We start from the raw sequence: 12,447 nt of genomic DNA, 5'->3' as shown, positions 1-12,447 counted from the left end.
GGCCCACATATAGTCAACACATCATTTTTTTTGTTTCGCAAGGGTTCAAGAGTCAAACAAACTTTTGACCATGAAATGGCAAAAAAACACTTTGAACGAATATAGGAAAGGGACCCACATGCAACCAACTCAACCCAAACCAGTCAACCAACTTCTGGCACATAGAAAACATAAAGGTGGGACCGATAGTCATAGTATAATTTCACAATTTCGCACAAGAGTTAGGTCAACATAAAATATTGGCTACGAAATGGTGAAACCCATCCATTGGGTAACATTTTCACTGAATCACAAGGAGCAGGGTCTACCACAAATTTGAACAGATAAATGGTGAAAACTGACAAACATAAGGATTTGTACATTTTTCAATTTGTAACATAAAATTGATGGATCCAACACATTGTGAGGTCCATGTGGAGCATGAACCTAAGCCATTTTCACTTCTGCGTCCCATAAAATTAATTATTTTGTGCATATTAATTTTTCTACAACATGTAACTGCTTGACCTATTTGACGTCAATGACAACATTTGCCAACAATCTTCCTATCCCTTTTCTGACTAAGTTAATAGTTCTAGGAGGTGTTTTTAAAGGGAGCCAGTGTTTGCATTGTGTTGTCATTGATGTCAACTGGTATGGGATGATCACCGGTAGTAGATATGTGTGTGCAACACTACCATGGAGGAGTACAGGATGTGATATCTTGGATATCACCTTGTGTTGCAAGAACACCGATAAAGTAAGTAGAATTTGTCAACTGTTAAGAGAAGTGTTGACAATGGGCAAGGTGTTTGAGTGGTTGTTTGTGATGAAGAGGCAAAATGTTACCTAAATCACATCAACACTAGAAGAGCAGAATGAACTGGTATGTTGTGAGGTTGCAAAACAGCAGGACTCCCATGGGATGAAGATACAGTCATCAAGAGAAGCAATGACTAAACAGTGAGTGTGTCCACACCGGATCACATGTGCCTGTTTTAAGATATGTTGCACAAATAGGGAACTCACATGAGCAAATTACAAGGTGTTACTCCACCAAGTAAGTGGAGCTTATCTCTTATATGCATTGAGACACTATAGTTTGGTGAGATAAGAGTGAAGAGGCAAAAGTAAGGACTTGAAGGATCACACTAGATCCACTAGTGAATTGATGGAATGTCTTAAGTACATGAGATCAGGTTTATGCACTGGACTGACAGAGAAGGCATGCTGAAGAAGAGTGATATGTTTATCATTCAAGCAAACTGGCTGAGCAAATACAGTCAGAGGAGAATCGTCTGACTGATGAAGGAGTCTAGCAAAGGTTGATGACTGGTGTCATCAAGCGTGATAATCGGTATGTTATCCCATCGGTAATATGAGCAAGGTGTAGATGAAGATGACTCTCCACCTTGGGGTAATGAGAAAATGAGCTTGCTTAAAGCAATACATGTCTGACGAGCGGTCAAGGTGTTCCACCCACAGTTCAGCAGGATGCAGACATGATGAGGTTACTGGTATAGTGTATGATACCAGTAGGTTTAGCAAATCGGTAGAAAAAGGAACCGGTTGAGTGGATGGTTGGTGATCCCATTTGGACCAACATGAAGTGCCAAGCTGGCAACTAGTGGATATGGATGCCACATGGAGTTAATGTGGCAAACCTGTGTTTGGATAAAGATGGAATGTACATTGACAAGGTTGTTGCAAGGTTGGTTGGCTTTAATGAAAGGTCACACAAATCACGGGACTTGTTGCAGAGCGATTGCAGGGGTTTGTGGCTTGAAGTCTGGAAGACAACTACGAGTCAACCTAGAGTGATTGAGAAGATTGAGGCGACAGAGGAAACAACACAACAAATCTTTTGTGATTGACCAAGAGATCAGCCATTAGGGTAAAAAGCAAGTCACCACAGATGGAAGGCATGATCCAGGAGATGCGAATATGGCGGAGTTGTGCAATCAGATGTCAGAAAGATCAGATCATGCAAGATATGATTGGATTTGGTTTGCATCGAGGATGGTGAGTAAACCCTAACCACCTAGATTTTGAATTGGTTTTTGGAGGGAAAATCGGTCTATAAGTATGTGGCAGAAGAGAATGTTTGGTGTTGCTAAAGAATAGAATATTGTGTGATTGCGAAGTTGAAAGCTTCTGCAAGTAAGAGAAAATTAGCCAAGTGATCAAGAAGCATCTACAAAGAGAGTAGAAGTGAGAGAGAACCTGGTTGAAGCATTCAACCGGTTGGAGAAAAGAACCGGTAGTGTTCATACTGACAGTGCAGAAGTGAAGGAGGTTGTAGAGAAGATACACAGAGAACCGATAGAGAGAAGAATCGATGAAAAGCAGAGCAGTGAAGAGGAAATTCACTGAGAGCAGTACAGAAGAGAGATAAACTGGTAAGTCCTACCAGCAGAGAAGCAGGAGGTGAAGAGCAACAAAGAAGTGAGTTGGTGAAGCAGAGATGGTATCACACCGATAGGGTAAGATATATATAATGGTTGCAAGATTCACTTGTAACAAGATAACCACTTATGTATTTGATGTTTACTTTGTGAACACTGAGTTGTAGCTTGGTACAGGGGTTGTAGCTCCTTGGGTTGGTGCCCTAAAGTCAGGGGTTGGTGCTCCTTTGGGTTGTAGCCCATAAATCAGGTAGGGGTTGGTACTCCTTGGGTTGGTGCCCTAAACTTTGTAACTGTGTTTATTGTGAGGTTGGATTGGAGCAGTAGACTCCAACAACATTGCTCACCGAGGTTTTTCTCATCTTGGGTTTTCCTCATACATGTTGGTGTTATGTGATGTCTCCTTGTGAGTGTGTTTGCATTTAAGATAGTCTCCTCTATGACCCGTAAGTCTGCATTGAGTTAAATCTATCAACTGGTATGCTCCCATAGGATTGCAAAAAGAAAAGAGATTTGAGAACCATTGATTCACCCCCTCCCCCTCTTAGTGGTGCATTGCGTCTAACAACCAACCCTTCATCTGGAGGTTTATTTTTGTTATAGGCAACCACATGCCTAGAAGTCATCCCATGTTTCACAAGATTATTGAGTTGTAAACATAACACTCAGGGTGCAATCCTTGTGACAATAGGTATCTCCCTCTCTTTCCTTGCATTTCCTCTCTCTCTCTCTCTCAACCCTTACTATTATGCTCTGCATACTCATACCCTCCATTTTGGCCTTTGAAATGTGGGTCCCCCCCTTTTTTCTTTTATTTCATTTGTTGTTGCTTTCTACTTTCATTTTTGTTTTGTTTTGCTCCTTCGGGATTTTGAGTTTCTGAAACCATGGGTTGTTTTGTTTCCTTTTCCACCTTGCTTTGGGATCTCAGACCCCAAAGACCTTTTCCTTATTTCTATGTTGTTCTTCGAAACTCTGGTTTCCCAGAGTCTCGAAGCCTCAGTTTGTCTTTTCATTTTGTTTCTCAAGACCTTGAGATCCTGAAATTTCGAAGTCTTGTTTGGCCTATTTTTTTCTTTGCTTTGAAGCTCTGGAATTTTAGAATTTTTAAATCCTAGGTTCTTCTTGTTTTCTTGGTCCGACTTCAGAATTCCAAAATCCCGAAATCCCAAAGTTTGTTCATTTTTTTCTGTTTTGAGCCCCGGATTCCAGAATCTTGAGATTCAGGGCTCTCTTTGTTTTTTTCTTCACCTGGGAACCTCGAAATCCTAAAGCCTTGAGGTGGTGTTCTATTTGTTTTCTAGAGCCTTTAGATCCTGGAATCCCAAAATCTCGAGCTTCTCTGTGTTTTGTTTTGTCCGACTTTGGAGTTTTGGGATTCTGAAACCTCGAGGTCGTTTGCATTAAAGGGGGTTGTACGGTTGCCCGAGGGGGGGTATAAATACTGCTAGATGGGTCATTTCAGCTCACTTGCACACTCAACTATTTTGAACTCCTTTTCTCTCCTTTGGCGATCTAGCTTCCTGCGGTGTGCATGTTCCATCATCCTTTCTTTTCCAAGTTGGTCTTTCGTTTCTTTGTTTTTATTTTTTCTTTCGCTTTGTGTGTTTCCTGCTTTCTCAGTTTAGGGTTTTATGATAGATTTTATTTCAATAAATTTGATGTTTTATTGATCCTTAGGGTTAGGTGGCCTTGTTTTGTTGTTTCGGGATCTCATACCCCTGAGGTCCTAGAACTCCCTTCGACCTAATTCCAAAGTCCCTCTTGGTCCCGGCTAAATCTCTTTGAGATTCCATAATCCCGAGCATCCTTGCGTTACTGATTGAACCTCTTCGGGATCCCATAATCTTGAAAACCATCTTAAGAAGCTATTATGAACATTTTGAGATTATGGGACCCCAGAATCCCAAAACTTGTTATCCCGTGAATTACACACCTTGGGATCCCAAAACCTGGGAATCTCAGAAGCTATTTTGAGAGATGTATGAGCTCCTTAGCACTTCGGGTTTCAAAGTCTCGAAATCCAAAATTTTGAAGTTTTCTTCACCCCGGAAGCCCGAAGTTCTGAAATGATCTTTTGGGTGCCTTATCCCATTTAGAGGTTTTGGAATCTCGAAACCCTGAAGTTTGTTCCCATGTTTTAAAACTCGAGACATTAGAACCCCAAAGTTCCAAAGTCTCTCATACTTTGTCAAATATCATGTAGCTGATTAAATATATTTTGTTTCAGGTTGAGGCAAGCTTATGGAACCATCTACATCAGCCCAAAAGAAGAGTCTAGAAGAGATAAAGTTGGAGAAATATCCTCCCACAATGAAGTATCAATACCATGGTCAAACCTTAGTATCTAAACTTGATAATGAGGTACAATGGGTGACATATACTGACATAGGTCTCATCGAGATACAGGATATCAGAAAGGAAGTGGCACAAACTAAACTAGATGCACCATACCGACAGATCAAAAGATCCGGACTGGTTGAAGCCACAATCTTCCACCAAGCCATACAATCTCTTGAGATGATCCTCACCATAGCTCAATATTATAATCAAGAGACTAGGAAGTGTGTATATACGACTAGTAATTTAATAAAAAATCTCTCTCCTGAGATGATTGGTATGACATTCAACATTCTAGAAATGTATGAGGTACACCAAACCACAAAAGAGGAGGCAACCTACATATTTAAGAATAATGCCTCAAATTATAAGCGCCACATCAATGAGACTTGGCTGGAGGAACCTAGAAAAACAGGCCTTAAGTCAACAAACATTCTAAGAGAAGACTTTAAAGATGCACCGAAAGATTTAGTAATCATGCTAAGTCATGCTTTTGGTATGCCAGACTGCAAACATTTCCATCTTCAGATGTTACATTATATGCATGCAATTTTGATAGGGAAGGAGTATTTTGATTGGGCACAAATTATTTCTAATAATATCCATGACTATTTGACCACACTATTGCAAACAAAGAAGTTATGTATGACTTCTTATATTATATGGGTAGTGGCATGAGCTAGCAAATATCCTAGTCTAAATAAAGAAGGTCAACTAGAGAAGAGGCAAGACAGAAAAGGGTGTGGGAAAATTACACTCAAATCCCCATCACACAAGCTAAGTTTCACTTGAAAATAATAAATGACAGGTGATGTAGGGTACAAAATTTCACCAGAGGTTATGAAAATGGTCAAAGAGTGGGGTTGTTGGTTCCTTCAAAACCAACACTCTACTTAAATTAGAGTAAGTGGTTTCATTGGAAGGTCGTTCCTCCTTCCCAGATTATGTAGCAACAAAATAATCATTCTTGAGTATACCAGGCATATTGTAGGATTGCAATAACTTTTGACCCTTAAACATAAAACTGGGGTCACATTCCCTATCTCACTAGAATATTATACATGTCAAAATCTGCAAGCAACTAAGGCATCCAAACAAGACTTGCAGGACCTCAGCTTGAAGGAGTTTGATTATGCAAGAGATAGATATGATCCTTGAGGAAAACTAAAACAAATGATGCCTCTTTCATATCCAGGTCACTAGCTAGATTTGGAGGACATTTGGGCTGACATGTAAGACATTTTTGAGGCTTGGGAGAGGAGGCATCACAGATTGATAGTTCCTCAAATCAAGAATTTTAATATAGAAACCAACATCCCCAAGGATTAGAGATGATGGAGAAATATTGGATCTAGTATACAAGGAAAAAGGGATTGATAAGAGAGCACTCTGTCCTATTTGGTGGTCAGATAAGGAAAATGTTGATGTGGATACAGTTTCAGAAAAGGTGGTAGAAAGAACAACCTGGTGGTTGGGTTCGATTATTTGGCCAAGCATCACAAAAGAAAAGAAGAAAGTTAAAGCTACCGACAATCCTCAATCCAGAGTAAACAAGGAGACTTGATCAGAATCTAGAAAGAATGTTCATGTTGATCCTGAAACCATTGCTCAAATGATTGAGAATCAAGAGCTCTAAAGGCAACTGGATGCAAAAATGAAAGTCTCAATTACTTAAGGCAACTACCGGACATGGGATAACTACTGGGTTAAAAGCAATTCCTCAAGCTTCCATCCATCCTATTGTTCCAACTATCGGGATCATACCAGGAGAGGGTACTTCGCATGTTGAAGCCACTTAAGAGAAAGTTCCTCCTATGACACAGATACAAACACCTGCTCCTGTTCCAACACAAGACCAGGTAATTATTCATGATAATGAAATTGAATCTAACCAAGGTGAACCCATTGCAGTGATTGCACGAAAAATGAAAGGTGAGATAAAGAAAAGTCATTTCACTGTTAAACAGATTCATACAACACCTAAGGCCCAAGAGGGCCCTAAAATTCAGGTACAACCTATGGAGGTGCAAGTGCAAATGATGGAGGAAGAAGCACAGGAAGAGCAAGATGAAAGGATGGTCCTCACTCAAGACCAAGAGATATTACTCAAACTATTGGAAGGAAATGGACATAAACAAATGGATGAAACAGAAAAGGTGTTTGAGGAAGAAGTAAGTGAGAAGCTAGAGGAACTAGTTTAGAAACAATAGATGACTCATGAATAGGTACTGCAAGCTAAACTAGCTCAATGGGTTTCTCAAATCCCTATGCAATAAGAAGATCCTGCACAACAACATGATGAACAACGATGAGATCAGGAGCAGGAGCAACATGTAGAGGCACACAGGGTCACCACAAAAGTAACGATACAGGGAGAGGAGAAAAATGACAGTATGCTCCAATGGTTAAATTTCATATTTAAGATAAAGGAGAAAGTCATCTTCCCAAGCATCACTTTACAGCAAGCGATTACTGAGTCTCCATGGAGAGCCAAGAAGGCTAAAACTATCCATCATCTTTCTAGAACTAGCTCAGGAGACATAATCACAAGTATAGTAGCTCTTGTACCAGATGCTGAAGGGAAACCTCAAGCCACCCCAAAATATCATGTCAGAGTTTAATTTGGGTAAATAGACCAAGTGGGGAGAGATCGCTACTTTAGTTGATGGGACTTCTACTGTTCAAACCGGGATGGAGAAAGAACATAAGACCAAAGCAGAAGCCAAAACACAATTGAGGAAATATAAATAATTGATCATGGAGATAGGTAAGCCACTAGATTCTAGGATAGATGAAACCTTCCCATCTACTTCATTTGTCCCACAAAGTGATATAAAAGCATTATATGAGATGAGAAAAGTGGCAACAACGGTCAAAACATGGGCTCAAGATTAGTTGAGTAAAATCAAGATGTTCTTGCAAGATGCAATGGAGGTATTTGAAGAAGCTCATTTCAATGAAAATTTTCTTATTTACTATTCTGCATAGTGGGAGCAACAACTCCTTAAGTTTTCAAAGCAACATAAGATACTTAAGAAAATCCAAGAACTAGGAGAAGAGGTAATCACAAAGCAAGATTTGTGGGCATGAGATACCATAGCTAGCCTGCAGACATATATAGATATTCTTGACTTGAAGATGGAAATGATGGAGCAGTGTTGCATTAAGGTTCTTAAAGAACATGCCCTACTCTTCAATATGCTTGAATAGTATGAGCAATTTTTTATCAAACTGTGAGGAAAACATGGGTATAGCCTCAAGCAAGATGGAGTATTGCATCAAGAAACTATACTTAGTAGATGGGATTCCTATACCACTGATCACTTCACAACCACTTCTGAATTAAATGTAGAAATAATGAATAGATACATGTATGTGGTATTCTAGTGTCAGTGATTTGAGGCAGTAATGGATGAAATGGTCAATAGGCTAGAAAGTATAAAGGAGCTACTCAGAGTGTCTAGATTTAGAATGCAATATATTGTTGACCCACCTGCTGCTTCCATGGAATGTTTCATCGACAACTACCAAAACTACAAGATGAACATAACACAAACAGGTAGTTAACAAGCAGATGTATATGCAAGGAGGTGTCGCCCTGAAGAGGTCACTGTACTCCACTCGCAGTGTTCCCACTACACCTGTCATGTGCCATCACCACCCACAAGAGATATTGTACACATTGGGATTGTAGAGAAACGATAGATGGGAGGCATCTTTTGATGATGCTAGTTTAGTAGTAGTTAAATGGAGTTCATAGGCAGTGACTTGCATGTTGACTACGACTCCCACCATTTTGAAACTAGGTAATAAGAACATTTTGCTCTTGAAAAGCAGGAGGTACTTCGCTATAAATGTAATGAATTAGGCCATTTGAGGGGTCCAAAAAATTGATGATTTGAGGCCAGAGGTTAGGATTTCTTCCATTTCTAGCATTTAGTTTTAGACTTTGTTGAACTTCTTTAGTACTAATGCTAGTTGTTACACTTATTCTTTCATGAATAATCAACACAAGTTGTTGTTTTGGATCGCATGTTCCATGACTGATGTTGAATTGAGTTAGTATTTTCCTTATTATGATATCTTCTCTTAATTTGGATAGCATGAATGTTCTATGTGTTATGCATTCTATTGTTATGTATCTGAGATTACTTAACTAGCTCTGCATGCACATGAGATCATAGGTCTTGTATGCAAAAATAAATCCTATGTGATGCTATTCGAATTGTTATTGATAATATCTAACTATTGGAATTTACTCTCTTTAATTCAACAATCTTGTGTGGTTATCTTCCTTTCTCTCACACTTACATCTTTTGAGTTTTATTTCTAAGTGATCCGTGTAAGCACTGTATGCAACCAGTAATACCGCCTTGATGAACAATTCACATAGACCCTAAGTTACACAAGCATTGTTGTGACCCAACTAACAGGACTTTGGGGAGCACGACTTTCTTAATCCTTGCTCTTTTCAAGAGAGGTTTCACATCTGTGAAACCTGCATGTAGGTGAGTATAAAAGGCCCATTTACCTTCCTCCCTCCATATCTCTCACTTTGACTCCCCCCTCTATGCATAAACCCCTCCCTACCTCCCCCTTCTCTTTCACTTGGTCTCTCTCTCCCTCTAATCTCTCCCTCTCTTTCCATCCCCTCCTCCCTCTCTCTTGGGCTCTTCTCTCTATGGTCAATCCCTCTCTTTCCATCCCTTCCTCCCTCTCACTCAAGATATCTCTCTTTCCCTCCCTCCCTCTCTCTCACTTATGGAATCTCTCTCCCAATCCCTTCATAGAGAGAGGGAGAGACTTTAGAGAGAGAGAGTTCCCAAGATAGAGAGAGGGAGAGAGGGAAAGAGAGAGAGAAAGAGGGTGGGAGGAAGGTAGGGGTTGAGAGAGAGAGAGAAAGGGAGGGATGGAGAGAGAGAAAGAAAGGAGAGACTTGAGAGAGAGTTCCCATGATAGAGAGGGAGGTAGGGAAAGAGAGAGAACTATGAGATAAAGAGGGAATGAGAGACAAAGAGAGATAAAGATATCCTGAGTGAGAGAGATGAAGGGATGAAAAGAGAGTAAGAGACCAAAGAGAGAGGGGGAGGAGGGAGGGAGGGAGGGTTTTTGTGTGTGTAAGAGATAGCCCATGTGAGTGAGAGGGAGAGAGGAAGGGAGGGGTTGAGAGAGAGAGCGCAAGTGAAAGAGGGAGGGAGGAAGGGTGGGGTTGAGAGAAAGAGTGCCCAAGTAAGAGAGGGAGGGAGGAAGGTAGGTCTCTCTCTTTCTCTCAAGTCTCTCCCTCTCTTTCCCTCGACGCCTACCTTCCTCCCCTCTCTCTCTCTCTCTCTCTCTCTCTCTCACACACACACACACACACACACACACAGAGGTATCTCCATATATTTCCCTCAACCCTTACCTTACTCCATCTCTCTCACCTGGGCTCTTAATTTAAAATGGAGATCTCTCTCTCTCTCTCTCTCTCTCTCTCTCTCTCTCTCTCTCTCTCTCTCTCTCTCTCTCTCTCTCTCTCTCTCTCTCTCTCTCTCTCTCTCTTTGGTATCTCCCTTTCTTTCCATCAACCCCTCCCTTTCTCCATCTCTCACTTTCTCTCTATGTCTCTTTGTTCTATCCCTATTTTTTCATCTCTTTCTTTGTCTAGTCTCTCCCTCTCTTCCCATCAACCCCCCTCTCTTTCTCTTTGTCTAGAGGTGAGAGACCTAGAGCCTAGGGAGAGAGGGTTGAGAGACCTAGGAAAAGAGATAGAGTGGGAGAGAGGTGGGTAATGAGATAGGGATAGAGAGGTAGAGAGAGGTATATATGGAGGGAAGGAGAGACGTAGGGATGGGGAAACATAGAGAGGGAGGGGGAAGAGAGAGGAAAGGAGGTGGGAATAGAGATAGGGGTAAGGAGGGAAGGCAAGGTAGAGAAGGAGAGAGGGTAGGAGGGACCTAGAGAGGGGGGATGTAGAGAGGTGAGGGGGAGAGAAGTTCACAAAGAGAGAAACAAGGGTAAGGAGATAGGGAGAGAGATGGAAAGGGAGGTAAATAAATAGAGAGGGAAGAGACCTAGAGGCTGGGTAGAAAGGGGTGAGAGACTTAGGGGAAAGATAGAGGTGAGAGAGATAGATGGGGAGAGAGGTGGCTAACGAGACAAGAATGGAGAGGTAGAGAAGCAAAGATAGAGGGAAGGAGAGACCGAGAGATGGGGATAGATAGAGGGTACAAGGGAGATGTAGTGATTGAGAGAATTGATAGAGAGGAAGAGAGAAGAAGATAAAGGAAGGGAGGAAAGGATAGAGATGGGGGCAAGGAATGAGGGTGAGGTACAAAGGGAGAGAATGTGGGGAAGACCTAGAGTAATAGAGAGAGAGAGAGAGAGAGAGAGAGAGAGAGAGAGAGAGAGAGAGAGAGGGTTATATTTTGGGGTTGAGAGGAAAGAGTGAGATAGAGGTAGAAATGGGATAGATGAAGAGTGATAGAGAGAGATCTATAGGTTTAGAGTTTGGGGGAGATAAAGATAGTGGCATAGAGAGAGTGAGAGAATGTTGGTAGCAACATGTTGATTACTAAAAATTGATTGTATGAAAAATCAAACAATCATCTTGTTTGTTCAAAAAAATGCAGCTTTTCAAACCCTAAAAGTATGCCAAGCTTTATGATTAGGTTCAGCATTGAATTTGGCCAATGAATGAGAATCAACTTTGACAAGAATTAATTTCTCTTGCACTTCTAGTTTTGCTATACCAAGGCGGGTGTACCCTTTTGATGATTAAGCATATTATAACTTTCTATAAAACTTTCAATCAACCTCTACTTCAGAATGGCATGAACATCTGAAATAGATAATTATATAAAAACTAACCTCTACTCCTATCTCTACAATTGCAAATAAAATATATGATAATTTGATTGGTTTTGATACAAAATTTGATCAGTGTCTGATCTCGGGTGATAGAGTCATAAGAATATATTGTTCATCTAGTGTTTATAATTCTAACTACTCGGCACTACACCTGTTTATGCCTTGCATAAATGTGCAAGAATATTGATCATATAACCCTACTCACTGATTCAATTTATTCATTCAAATCACTATATCTATTCAATAGAATTTAACTCTTCCTTGAAAAGACCCACCAAATAGGATACACAAATACATTAAGCTGCATTGAGAAATCAGACACATCCTTGATACACTGCTTTATATGACTAGAAAGACATAAATATGGAGATGATTAAATGACATTTTTACATTAAAATCAATGAACAATTGAAGACATCATTAGAACAAGATATTTTTTTTATGTTATCTTCAAAAGCCCTAAAAGTGTAAAATACCATGTTATAAAAAATATTATTATATTGTTTTCTATTCTATTCTCCACCCTCCCCCCCCATTGGTCCTAATTTCCCTTTTATAGGTTTAAGGGAGCACTTACCCTCCCAAAAACCAAAAGACATATTATAACTAATCACTTTATAATGCAACCAAAATGACTTGTTTTATTTTCTCTCACTTGTAATAGAAAATAATTACTTTATTTTATTGTTTTGATCTTCCTTTCTTTTTCTTTCCCATAAAAATAATCCCTCTTTTATATTACATCTCTCAAAAGTGTCTATTCCCTAAGTGATAATAATGTGTTGCACCTTATATTTCACCTTTATATGAAACCAATTCACTTTTAAGTGAAAATATTTAATACACAACATTATGCCTCCTCATCCGAATAATTTCC

The sequence above is a fragment of the Cryptomeria japonica genome, chromosome 10 (assembly GCF_030272615.1).
Source record: "Cryptomeria japonica chromosome 10, Sugi_1.0, whole genome shotgun sequence".
In the NCBI taxonomy this organism is placed as follows: Eukaryota; Viridiplantae; Streptophyta; class Pinopsida; order Cupressales; family Cupressaceae; genus Cryptomeria; species Cryptomeria japonica.
The sequence above is the reverse complement of the archived record's forward strand: the minus strand, read 5'-3'. Positions refer to the sequence as shown.